A 14,260-nucleotide genomic window follows, 5' to 3' on the forward strand; every position below is an offset into this window, starting at 1 on the left:
GCCATGCTTCATTTCCCACTTGTAGGTCATTAGTGTATCCTAGCTTCCATTGTTTGAGTTATTACCGAAGTAAGAACCTCAAGCGGTATATGATACCAAGGAAGTTTGATTGCTAGGTCACTGTTCTTTAAACATTTACTTTTAGGTAGAAACGGAATTGTAAATTCCTTTCATTTGTTCCTTGTTTTCCTATTTCTTGTACCCTTTCTTATAGTTTTAAGAATTGAATTCTCTAGTGTTGACTTTTATACTTTGTTAGACATGTCCAATGTCACTCCAACAAAGTTCTTACCATTTAATTTATGTTGAATATTTTGTTTCAACTAGATGATCTTACCAGAAGCTTCTAAAGTTCTCTAAGCATTGATCTATTCGAATGTCTAGGGACTAGACTCATTCGAGAATTAAATGGACAAAGATATTAGGTTGTTAACCATTGGTAAAGCTGAGCGTTTAAACTCAATGCTTTATGATCTCAAAACTACATTGTATTTTGAATTCACAAGCACCAATCGGTTTGCCATTCGACTTTGATATTCGAAAACAACCATAAAAGTCGCTAAAAGAAACGTACATTTAAATTGCTCATTTTCTCTCATTTCCGTGAATCGTTCTTGGGTTCACTACCAATTGAGAAAATTTACTGTTACCTTTCTAAAAGGATTTATTGCAGTGCAAGATATTTAATTATAAACAATAATTAAAACATACATTGAAGCATGCAAAGTCTAAACATTTATCATGAATAATAACTTGAAAATGAAAGCAATCATGCAATTTAAACAAGTCATTAGCATTTTATTCGAATTATGTGTTCCGGCAGGTGTGAATAAAATGATTCCAAGACCCTAAAACCATTGAAGAACTAAGCACAGTTTGTCGACTTAATCCTAAAACATCTTAGGTAAGCAAAAGCCTTTTGCTAATAGTCTAGAAACTATTCTTAGTTGATAGGTATGTCTAAGAACTTATTAGGTAAACCTATCGATTTTGCCACGACATAAAAGGACTCCTTACTTATATCGTTGAGTTTCACCAAAACTAACATGTACTCACAATTATTTGTGTACCTTGCCCCTTTAGGACCAATAAGTAACACCTCGCTGAGCGAAAACTATTACTAGATTGATGTAAAGGATATCCAAGCAAGTGTATATTTTGGCATGGCACCTTTTAACTCAATTTTTAAGTTTGGAACTTAAGGCTCTTACTATGTTGGTTAGATTTTAAGTGAACTAAAATCCTTAATCATGCAACATAATCAAGCCACAATCTCATGCATAATTAAGACATATTTAAAGCAATAAATAACTTAAAGCATGCATAAGATAAATGTGATCTAGTATGGCCCGACTTCATCTTGAAGCTTTAACTTCAAAGTCCGTCTTGAAAATCTCCATGGGAGGAACCATTTTCTTCAAATAGGATAAGCTATAATTAAAACTAATTACAACTATTTGATGGTACGCAGACCATATTTGAATTGAAAAACAACTTTGGTACTTTAGACCAATTACATTCAAATTAATGGTACGCAGACCATATTTTCTATCCTATTTGGGCCATACTAGTCACTTCATAACCTGCAAAACAGTACATATACAATATATACCATTCACCCATTCATTATCATGAATGGCCCACATAGCTGGTTAGTAAAACACATTATGCATCACATAAACATTTGCAGCAATTAATCAAGGGCAACAATAATCTACAAATTATTCAGTCCTTATTAATTCTAATCAAGTTGTTTTAACCTTAAGGATTTGTAGACCTAATCAAGAGTTAATGACTAAAAAGGGCTCCCACTTAAACCAATAAATTCATATGCTTTACTAATTTTAAACATTAAAATGTATTTCTAGTCTAACCGGAAACATACAAATTTAATTAAAATTTTAAGCTCATATAAATTTATAATTGAATCCAAAAAGTTTAATTTAATTTCAGTCGTATTTAAATTAATTCATGATTTTAATTTTAGTAAAATAATTAGAATAAATAAAATTTATTATAATTACAATATTCAAAATTAAAATCCAAGAAAATAATTTAAATTATTAATTTTAAAATTAATTAAAATTACGTAAACTGAAAATTTCAAATTAAAATTTCAAAACGATCTAATCGCTACCCAACAATCCCACGCAACGCACGCCCATGGGCCACACGCACACAGCCATCGCTGGCCATGTGCGCGCAGCCCATGCGCTGCGTCGCATCGCTGCTGCTCACCATCGCAAGGCATCACGCGAGCTGGTGCACGCTGCGCGCGCCAGCGCTCGACGCAACAAGCATGCTGCCGCAGCCCATCGCTGGGCGCAGCACTCGTCGCACGTCGCAACAAGCAAGTTGCTCGCCATCGCTGGGCGCAGCGCTCGTCGCACGTCGCAACAAGCACGCTGCACGCCATCGCTGGGCGCAGCGCTCGTCGCACGCACACTAGCGCTCGCTGCGCGCGAGGCTCCGCATGCTTGCGCGAGGCAGTGCGCGCTGTGGCGCAGCTCGCTTGCTGCCCACACGCGACTGCTCGTGCCTTGCTCTCGCCCTCGCCCATTCGCCCATCGCACACAGCCCACGACACAAGGCAGGGCTGCTGCCTTGTGCTCGTGCACCATGGCCTTGCTCATTGCATTCGTACCGCATGGGCGACGAGCTCCCTTGCTCCTCGTCACATGCCCGCACTATACAACACCCCTTAAGGGTAACACGTAGCGTCCATTGCTTTGTGCGTGCAAGTTATATGAGCGAATCGCATAAAATTTAAAATTTATATTCAAAATTAATGACAAATTAATAAATAATATTAATTTCATAATTTTAGGGCGAAAAATCGAAAATTTATTATTTAATTGATTTCCGATTAACATGGATTCAAGTCTAGGTCATAAAAATTTAAAATTTAACATAAATTTACAATTTTTATGGTGGTTTTTAATCATAGGTATCTAATTAAATTATAACTAATTATGAAAATCAAATTAATTCTAAATTATTCCAATTTTCAACAAATTAATCATAATTACAAATTAGATTGCATAATTAACAAGGCTAGGCATTCAAACTTGTTAAACATATACAGTAGGTCAATCAAAAATTCAAGATTTATCAACAAGAATCGCAAATATTTAATTTAACATCTTAAATTTACGAAATTTTGCATTCGAAAAACTAAAACCTCCGAAAAGTCATAGTTAGGCTTCGAATTTGAGAATTCTGGGTTCGGCCGAAAAATTTTAGAATGCCTTTTACATGCGGAATTGACACAAAAATCACTCGATTTGGATGAATAACGAAGAAACTGCCGAAAAACTGCGTACGTATAATTAAATAAACGCAATTTGCAATTAATTAACAATTACGAAAATTAATCACCCCTTTTAATTCTTGCAAATTTGTAATATTTAACCATGTTCATGCAATTTAGATTATGAAAATAATAAGAGGCTCGTGATACCACTGTTAGGTTATGATACATATGACAATTCATAAATCATGCGGAAAAACCATAAAGCCAGGAAAGCATATTATTTACACATAATCATTTAGCATAGTTTAGATGCATACACTTTGTTGCGTGCCTTCCCTAGCTGCGCCCGAACCGAACAAGAACAAGTCTTTAGGACTCCAAGTGTCGTCCCTCCGTAGATAGTCCACAGCACGTCCGGATCCGCCTTAAGCTTGACCAACTAGAATCGCCCTTAAGGTACTTAGAATTTTCGGCTAATGTAGGCAAGTAAATGACTGAATTTTTTGCTCTCAAAAATCACTTTGAATACTTTAATTGTGTCTATAAATTATGACCCTAGGCACCTATTTATAGAGGTATGGAAAAGGAACTGGAATCCTATTAGGATACGAATTAATTAAACTAGAATCCTAATAGAATTCTTATTTAATTAATTCATCCTTTTAGGTTTAGGAATTTAATCATATGTCGAAACCTGATTGCTTTAGGATTCGTATAGCACACAAACACACACACGCACGCACAGCAGCCCACGAGGGGCGCCATGCGCGCGCGCGCAGCCCGCGAGCTCGCAGCCCATTGCCACGAGGCCCACATGCTGCCGCAGCCTTGGCGCGCGCTGGGCCTGCCTTGCGGTGGGCCTGGCGCAGCCTTGGCTGGTGCGTTGTGGCGCGCTGGCTTGTTGGGCAATGGCCCGGCTTCGTGCTGGGCCTTCGTCTGGCAGGCCTCGTCCGATGCTAATTCGTACGATACGCTTCCGATTAATTTCCCGATTCCGGAATTCATTTCCGATACGAACAATATTTAATATTTCCCATTCCGGAATTAATTTCCGTTTTGAACAAATATTTAATATTTCCGTTTCCGGAATTATTTTCCGATTCCGATAATATTTCCGATTCTGACAATATTTCCGTTTCCGGCAATATTTCCGATTCCGGCAATATTTCCATTTCCGATAATATTTTCCGATACGTACCATGTTTCCGTTTCCGGCAACATCTACGACTTGGATAATATTCATATTTCCGATACGATCCATATTTCCGTTTCCGGCAATATCATCGTTTCCGGAGTATTCATTTCTTGCCTGTGTAGATCTCAGCTCCCACTGAAACCAAGATCCGTCGATTCCGAATATCCATAGATGGAGTATTTAATGCCATTAAATACTTGATCCGTTTACGTACTATTTGTGTGACCCTACGGGTTCAGTCAAGAGTAAGCTGTGGATTAATATCATTAATTCCACTTGAACTGAAGAGGCCTCTAGCTAGGCATTCAGCTCACTTGATCTCACTGAATTATTAACTTGTTAATTAATACTGAACCGCATTTATCAGACTTAACATTGAATGCATACTTGGACCAAGGGCATTATTTCCTTCACCACGAACTTCCTTCCCGGGTTTTCATGAGTCCACACGGTCCTCTTTGGTGCAGGAAAACCACATCCACACCTAACTTGATTCAAATGAGCCATGGTCCTGCAATTCCTTCAACAAAATTGAATCAATTCAGAATTTTTGGGCAAAAACCCTAACTTTCCTACATTGAAATTAGGCAAAATTAATGAACAAAACTTATAAAAAATTAGTGGTAGAGTCTCGAAAATCACTTAGTATAGCAGTAAACTATCAATTTCAATCAAATGATAAAGCAAGGAGAGGAAATTTTTTTGGGGGGAGGATGAAGAACGAGGATGAAGAACAGAGAGAAGGGAGGGAAAGTGTAATTATTGGGTTTTATTTTGGCTCCAAATGGGTGTAAGTGAGAAAAAGGGAGGGAAGTGGGTGCAAGAAGTAAAAACGTGAAAGTCAAGCCGGAAAATTTGAGGTCAACGCCTGAAAATGGGAAAGGGCTGTCTTTTGCAAATTATTTTTAGTTTTAGGTCTGTTTTTGCAAAAAAAATTATAAAAGGTTGTTTTTTGCAAAAAGATGGTTATAAAAGGTTGTTTTTGGCAAATTTGCCCAAAATAAAATAGAAGAAGGGATATTAAGGTTTTTTATAATTATTTTTAAGAAGGTTAGGTGAACTAAAAAAGACAAAATGATGAAACTATATAGTCTTTATTTTATCTGGCTAATGATCAGTTAATATAGAGTAGAACTACGCTCTGAGGCTGATCAGTTTTAATGATCACTTGTTTGTTTCATGTCTATACTTTAATGCTCCTATTGATAACCGTATTGATAATTTGTGATTTTATGACGACTCTTACCTATTATGCATTTATTATGGAAATAATTTTTTGATCATAATTATAAAATAGACAAGGTTATGATTTGAATTGGTGTCTTATATAGTAATATCTTTTCCAGTTTGGAGTCTTTAGTGATACTCCTTAACTTTTAACCCCGAACGTAGTAGATATGATCTATGTATAAATATATTTTTTTTACATATTTTTTTTTATCAGGGTGGAATATTAATTAAAGGAAATATACAAGCGGTATCATCTAAAAGCTATGAAAAATACCCAAGGAGTTGCAGGTAAGTTAATCTTTAGTCTTGCACTTGTTAGCAGTAAGATGAACTAGTATGTGAGGATTTTCATTTCACATGCAGAATAGTTTGGGAGATATAAGCTTTTTATGCCTATCATCCAACCTGTGGTAGTGGTAGACTGGTAGTCTCCTCAACAATTTTAATACTCCGAGCCTTAATATTGATTTACCATTGAGTGGCTCTGCTAATACCGATGCAATCCTAATGCAGATTCTACCACCACTGCGGATCATGTCCTTGTTACTGATGGAAATTGGAAAATTAACAATAAGACGAGAAAAAGATGGCTATAATTCTAGAGTTGGTTGGGTGATTGTTCTGGATGATTATGTCCAAGTTAGGGGAAGAACAATGATTTATGTCCATTCTCCCTTACAAGCTGAAGGAATGGAAATTTTACATGGGTTGAAGGCTGTTGTAGGCATCAATATAAGCACTATCAAGATCCACGTGGACTCAGCTCTTCTTTGTGCTGTTCTAAAGAGATGGTCTGCTTGTCTGCAAAAACTGGTTTCTATTACTCATGACATTAGGCTTACAACAAGTTGTTTCCTACTATAGTTTTTGTAAGGTTAGGAGTAGTGTCTCTACTTCTCACCAGTTGGTTGTCATGGCTAGAAAAGGTGAGCTTATGTATTTTTTAGTGATTTTCTCTGTTTGTAAACCTTGTGAAAAAAAAGAAGCTGCTATGAGTCTGGACTAGTTTCTGTTTGATTTTTTTTTCTATGTTGTTTAAGAATAGGAAATGTATACATTCTAGACATAAGATTTTATTGTACATCAATGTGAAATGATTATTGGCTTCAATTTGTGTGAAGCTTGATTTTCATTTTCAAATTTTTTGTTAGAGGATTAATTAAATTATTGTCTAATTTTTAAGTCATATTTATTGTTTTCAATTTCATTCAATAGATCTTCTATCCAAAGAAAGATTTACGGAGTAATAGCTTGAAAAATAAAGTTTGAGTGAAAAATATCCTTATGATATAATTTTAATATCAATGACGTAATAGTTAGTCTTTATTGTTCAACGGATATTAGTGTGTCAATTTGATTCAATTTTTACGTCAACTTTGTTTGTCGTTATTTGTTGTTTGTTTGACGTCATTGAATACATAATGACAACAAACAATCATTTTGTGGTTAATAAATAACGACGAACAAACTTGTCGTTAATAAGTAACGACAAACAATGATTTCGTGGTGTAAAATTCACGACGAACGTTGACGTTAATGCTAATAACGTCGGAAGCTATTACGACAAAATTCACGACGAACTTTGTTCGTCGTTAAAGGTTTTAACGACGACTTTTTAGACTTATAACGACGAAAATGTTTGTCGTTATAAACCTTTTTTCTAGTAGGTGCATGTTAGTAGTTAAGTAAGTACTAGAGTTTACTAATGGTTCTCTATTAGAGCTCTTTCTCTAATCATATTTATCTCTTACATTCCCAAATTCTTGTAATTCTCCATTCTAAGTAGATCCGGGATCCCCTGAAAATCTACTGAACAATAGATAGACCTGGGAGACCCTGATAGTCTAATTAATGTGTACCCGAGAGCTCCTGACAGTACATTCAATAAACTTCTTAATAGTCACACTAGATATGAGGACGTTTACCATCTTGCCACATACGGCGATAATTAATTGCCAATTGCCACATACGACTGCAAATCAATCAATAAACCCCTCAATCAACTTAATCTAGATCTTTTCTCCAATTCTAAAAAATTAAGTTCCTTCTCATAATATTTATTATAAACTAGTTGTTGAACCGTGCGTTAGCGCACACGATCCCCAAGGTATAAAAAAATATTTTATAGAATATACGTAAAAAATGACATCTACAAATGTAGGGTAAATGCTAGAAAAACAATGCAAAAGTTTGATTTGCGTGTAATTGATAACATGAATTTTAATCACGTTTACAATACAAGTGCCATTATTACTATAGCATCCACAAACAATATTAAACATTAAATTATCCACAATTGTTATCATAGCATTATACATCTGTAGGGGGTATTTTTGAGTTCGCATCGCAAGTATGCTCTTTACCTACAAGGGGCGGTTTTTTCGAAAACCATTGTATTTTTGTACCTCGAAGGAGTCGCCACCAAACGTTATTTAAAGTCTCGTTTGGAAAGACCACAAGTGAATCTATTTTGGACAAGGCTTTGAATCCTCGAAACGGATGGGTGAGATCCGGGCACGGGAAAGAGATGCTTATTCTGCGAGCTTTAGAAATTATTCGAGTATGTGACATAGCATTTTCGAAAATATACCCTAGATTAGACTATGTGGGTTTGAAATTTAGAGCAAATAGAATTTCTAATTGTATGGTGGTCACTTTGCTTTAAAGATAATTTAAAGGAACCGAAGGCTGGTTTGTCCAAGAAATTATCTTCGTTAAGCGTGATGTAACCTTGCATTTTGTTGTATTTAGCATGTATGGTGATGAAAGCAATAAAGCAAATAAAGCAACATCACAATTGTAAATAAGTGCGGAATTAGTAAATACAAGATCCCCTAGAAAAGGACTAGGGAGTAGGTCCACATTGCCTAGAAAGACTAGGCAAGTAAAGATGCAGAATTGAAATGCGGAATTAAAAGTGCGATATTGAAATTGTGGAATTGAAAGTGCGATATTGAAATTGCGGTATTGAAAGGTGCATAATTGAAATTGCAATATTGAAAGGTGCATAATCGAAATTGCAATATTGAAATTTGTACTTGGGCACATGAGATTCGAACGCCAAGCGGCTCCTTATAAATAAGTGCGCCCGACACGAATTCAAAGCCAAAAATCTCAACTTGGGAGAAGTTGCTCACCACAAAGTATCCTAGATTTTGCATATAGAATTTGAACTTGAAAGTTTGAATCTTGAAATATTGAACTTGAAATAATTGAACTTGAACTTGAAATATTGAACTTGTACTTGAAATATTGAAACTTAAGAGACTTGAATCTCAAAGATCGGGCCTTTTAATGTTGAAAAGGTTAGATCTTTGATGTTCTCTTACTTTGAAAGGATCCTAGTTTAGGGAAGTAGTCATGAGCAACCCTAAACATTGTGGGATCTTGAAATTTGAAAAATTGAACTTGTATATTGAAAAATGGAGTCTTGAATCTCAAAAGACTAAACCTTTAAAGCTAGAAAGGTATCATCTTTGATTACTCCATACTTGAAAGTGATTCTAGTTCAAAGAGGTGATTGCAAGCAACTTTGAACATCCTTAAATCTTGAAAGTTTGCATTTTGTATTTTGAAAAGTTTGGATTTTGAAAAGATGTATGATTGTTGCAAGTGACATTTTGAGTAATAAAAATGCCAACTTGCTAATCATTTTTGAAGTAGGAAAATCAAAGAAACATGTTTAGATATTGTGGGATTCGGAATTACCTATTTAGGATTTTTGGACTTGAATTTGAGACGTAATTTTTGTATTACGACGTTGTATATTGAAGTTTCCTCCCATAATGCTGGGAATTAGGGGGTTTTTATAGGAAAAGAGGCTGCTAAACGCCAGCCATCGCCAGCGCAACACGCAGCTGGCAGCGCTGGGCGCTGGTGACGTGGCATGAATGCCGCCAAAAAGGACGGAAAGATGCCGTCCTTGATTTGTCTTGTATGGGTGTACCCTCGTACGAATAGTACGATGCTTGGCACGTAGTTCTTTCTTGGAGGTTAAGACTTTATTTTGCGTAAAAAAACAAGCCGTTGCGGATTTCAGGTTGTACGGGGCGGGGCCCAGCTTGCTCGGTTTCGTGGGTTGGCACCCGAATTTGACTTGCCTTATATGATTTTGAGTGGAAAAGGCCTAGTAAAACCAATGGAATGGTCTACTAGATGAGATTGTACTTGGATTTTGGAATTGGTTTTTGAAGAATGTATTTTGTACCGAGTTCCGGGAGGGGAACGACCTCGGGGATTGGACTCTGGATCTTGTATTTTGGAGATGTTATTAGCAATTGGGATTTCCACACGGAGTTATTCCAACCGCCTAGTAAGGATAATGGTATCGTCATCATCCCAGAGGGGAGCTTTTTACTGGCTCTTAAGATTTTGATATTTCGGCTGACTTTCCTGGAGCTTGGGTCCGTTGGGAGTCGAACGCCTGAGTCATTGTATTTTTTTGACTTTGTATTCTTGAAATATTCATCTGTTTGTACTGGGAGATACGGGTGTATACCAGTATTTTCGAAAGATGCCTGATGCGACGTTTGATGCCTGGTGCGGAAGACCGTAGCAGTAAAGGACGTGCAATCAGCAGGGGAGACTGCGCGCGGCAGAATCTGCGCATGCAGCAGGCTGCGCCCAGCGCGGGCCTCGGCGCCAGGCTCGGGGCTGTGCTATAAAAGCACCCCTCGCTGTTCCATTTTGAGGCACATTCACTTGAAATTCTTTGCTTTCCTCTCTCAAAGGTCGATTAACCTCTCCCCTTGATCTTGTTCTTGCCTTGTCCATGTAAGTATTTCATGTTTTTTTGCTTATGAAATAACTCTAGGATTGCATGTAGTTTTGATTTTCTTGTACTTTGAAATGATGATTGCATGATAGTAGGCTTCTTGAATCTTGTAGAAAATTGTTTGGACAGCCACCCGAACTTGAACTGTTGGAACTTGTAGACTTGAATTTTTGAAAAATTTCTTGAATGTTGTACCTGGTGTTTGTAGATAGTGGTCTCACTGGTGACCTTGCGGGGTCTCAGGTAGAGAATAAGCTAGGATACCTAAATGTTGTTTGTAGAGTTTTGGGACGCGGGCTTCGGCATGAGTAGCCTAGGCGTTGATGTTGAACTTGTATACCTGCTTCGGCGTGGATAGCCTAGGCGTTGGTGTAGAGCTTGTATACCTGCTTCGGCGTGGGTAGCCTAGGCGTTGGTGTAGAACTCGTATACCTGCTTCGGCGTGGGTAGCCTAGGCGTTGGTGTGGAACTCGTATTTTGAACTAGAGGTCCCTGGATGGATTAATGCTGGGGATTTTTGAATTTTTGACTTTGTATAGGCTAGTATAGGATAGCCTTTTGAATTTCGATTTTGCATGGGCTAGTATAGGATAACCCCCAGTTTAGAATTTTGACACTTTGTACTCCGCTTGATTTAGTATGCCTCGTCATACTCGGAGGAAGCTCGCCGAATTTTCGGTGGTTCGAGCCGCTGAGGAGGATGCTTCGGATGATGAAGCGCCTGCGATAAATGCGCCGGATGGGGGTATGATTCCCCGGGGAACACCTATTTTCGTTGGTACTGGGTGGAGTCCTTCCGACCTGGTATTTCGACCGGAGTTCCACTTGTCTCAGCGGCCTTGCGCTGGCTTGGTGAGTCTTGTACTTATGTTTTGAATTTGTGTTTTGTACTTGTATAGGTTTTGAGCTGACTCGTTCACCTGTAGGCCGATGGAAAGTCGTTTCGCACTTTTGGGTCCTTGACTGAGGTTCAAAAGGCCTTTAAAGCCCTCCGTGCTGATGAGGAGGCCATGGAGATCTGGTCACAGACGGGCCTGGCTGATTTCTGGCGTGCCATGGGAGGCACTTCGAGGAGAACGGGGATCAAACCCCGGCTGTGGGCTTTGGTGGAGCGGTGGTGGGATACCACCAACACCTTCCACATGACCTGGGGGGAGATCACCATTACCCCCTTTGAGTTTGCTATGATTACGGGTCTTCCTTTTTCTGAGAGGAATGTGACCTTTGATTCGGAGCTGACGTGGCGCTTGGCCGCTGCCAGGGACTTGCTCGGCCCTGTTGTTGACTTGTCAGAGGATGACACCCATGCTTCCGTGACGGTGATTGTAAATGCTATCTATGGTGGGGGTGTGTCCGCAGAGCAGAGGGTTAGGCTCTTCCTTCTAGCTTTGGTGAGGATAGTTGTGGCCCCGAGCAGGAACAGTCGGGTGCATATTAGATTCCTGTCAGTTCTGCCGGACTTGAGGGCTGTATTGAGCTACAACTGGGGTGGTATGGGATATGGCCACCTCTTGTATGAAATGAAGTGGGCTTCCCGGACTGCATCGGAGAGTGAGCCGAGCATGGCTGCCCTGTGGAGTGTGCTGGAGGTATTGAAGACTCCTTGTACTTTGTACCTTGTACTTGTATGTTTGTATCTTGAACTTGACTGATACTTTGCTTGCTTTTTGAAAGATTTGGATATATGAGCACTTTCCGACTTTGGCGCCGGATCGTACTGGAGTTGCGGCTTACCCGTATGTTGCCTCTTGGATAGGAGCGGTGCGCATGAGGGTGCCTCTGGCGGCCTCCCGCAGAGCTTAGAGAGTTCTACCTGCTGATGAGGTAATCTTTTTGTACTGTTTTGCTCTCTTGTATTTGTATTTGTATAGTTGCCTGAGTTGTGTGCTTTGCAGGTCGTGTGGCGTCCTTTTGCCAATGCGCCTGTACCTGCCTCGGCTGCTCGCGCCCATTTCTTGTCTGGACGGCGGGTTTTGCTTCCAGGGGTGTACCGCCATATGTGGTATTTGGGGGAGCGAGTGTCCCTTCAGCACCATTCGCGGAATAGGCTTGTCCCCAAGGACCCACCGGAGTCCATGCTGGCGTTGGATGAAGATCTTGCCTGGCTCTACGTCAACGCTAGGGGCGATGCGGTTTGCCGCTCTTGGAGGGATTTTGTACAGAGGAAGGGTATCTATGACGACTTCCTGAGGAGGCTGGCTCCACCAGTATGCTTTGTACCGCCGGTGAGCTTTGAACTTTGTATCTTGTATTCTTGTATTCTTGAATTCTTATATGATTGTATTCTTGTATGATTGTATGTAGGAGGAGGAGGTTGACCCTTAGGACATTCCCCATGCTAATTGGATCCTCCGCTATGAGAACTCGGACGGGGAATAGGTGGAGGTGACCATTCATGTAGCTTCTCCTCCGCACCGGAGATCGTATGATGCTGTACCTGAGCATTATGCCGCTGTAAGTACTGTTGCATTTTCTTGAAACTGATTGTAATCTTGTATGTGGAAACTTGATCTTGAATTTTGTATGCAGGCGCCTCGGGCGAGAGTGCGTCGCTGGATGCTCTTGATTGATTCCTGGAAGAGGCATTGTGCCAAGCTGACCCGGAAGCTTTCTGGCCGGGACAAAGAGGTGCTTTACTTGATCTCGAAATTTTGTATTCTGGAAATTTGAACTTTGAATGTTGATTCTTGAAATTGTATTTTGTATAGGAGCGCCGTCGAGACCGCAGAGGTTTTGTTGATAGGGAGCCCTAGGCGGAGACGTCCTTGAGGCAGGAGGGACCGAGCTTGGACCTAGGGCAGGGGTCCGGTGCTGGAGCTCATCAGAGGCATTCGGATGCTGATCAGAGGGCTGCCTCTTTTGTACATGTTGATCCTACCAGGCATTCGTTTGGAGGTGCAAGCAGTTCGAGGCCCTTTGTTTCTCCTCCCGGTTACTACTTCGGAGGGAGTGGTCCTCAGCCTTGGGGTGCAGATTCCTGGGCTTACTATGCGGAGATGGAGAGGATGCGTCAGGCTCAGATGTTTGGGTCGTACCAGTACATGGCGATGCTTATCAGTATCCCTCTCCTCAGCAGGGAGTCCATCCCTCTCCTGGCACACTTCGTATCTCGGAGCAGGATCCTAGTTCCCCTGGGACAGAGCTGGATCGGGATCTGGAGCGCCTCAGGAGGCAAAACACGGACAAGGAGCCTGTGGTGGACGTCACCGCTGATGATGACTCAGACTGACCCTGCATGGAAACGAGTTCCAGCTTGCCTGGGTTGATTTTGTATAGGCTGGGTTGTATTTGTATGGATTTGTATGGTTTGGAACTTTAATTTTTGTATGGTTGTATGGTTTTGAACTTGAATTGGTTTGTAAATTTTTTGAAGATTGACTTTTGTATGTTTGAATGCTTGGAATTGTATGCGTTGTGTGTGCCTTGAAATTTGTAGCTGTATGCATGCATGATAATTTTGCAAAAAATTAGAAAAAATTTGCCCATTTTTTCTCGGGTGTATATACCCACTATAAGCCCCCACTTTGACTGAGGTTTTTTTGTTAGGAAAAGTGTAGACACCTACTTTTGTCCCCATTCCCGAAAGGGAAGGTTCGATGATGAGAACATAAATCTCCACTTGGCAACGCGTCTCCTATAAAATAACGAATCTCAATCACCCTGTCATTTCAGCCAAAATTGCTATTTATAGAAACCTGCTAAGAATAGTAACTGCCGTAAAAGGTAGTTGTTAAAAGTGGCAAAGTCATAAAAGATAGAAACCTGTCAGAATTAGGTGTTGCACTCCAACATAAATCCTAAAAGAGAT

The sequence above is a fragment of the Spinacia oleracea genome, chromosome 6 (assembly GCF_020520425.1).
Source record: "Spinacia oleracea cultivar Varoflay chromosome 6, BTI_SOV_V1, whole genome shotgun sequence".
Lineage (NCBI taxonomy): Eukaryota > Viridiplantae > Streptophyta > Magnoliopsida > Caryophyllales > Amaranthaceae > Spinacia > Spinacia oleracea.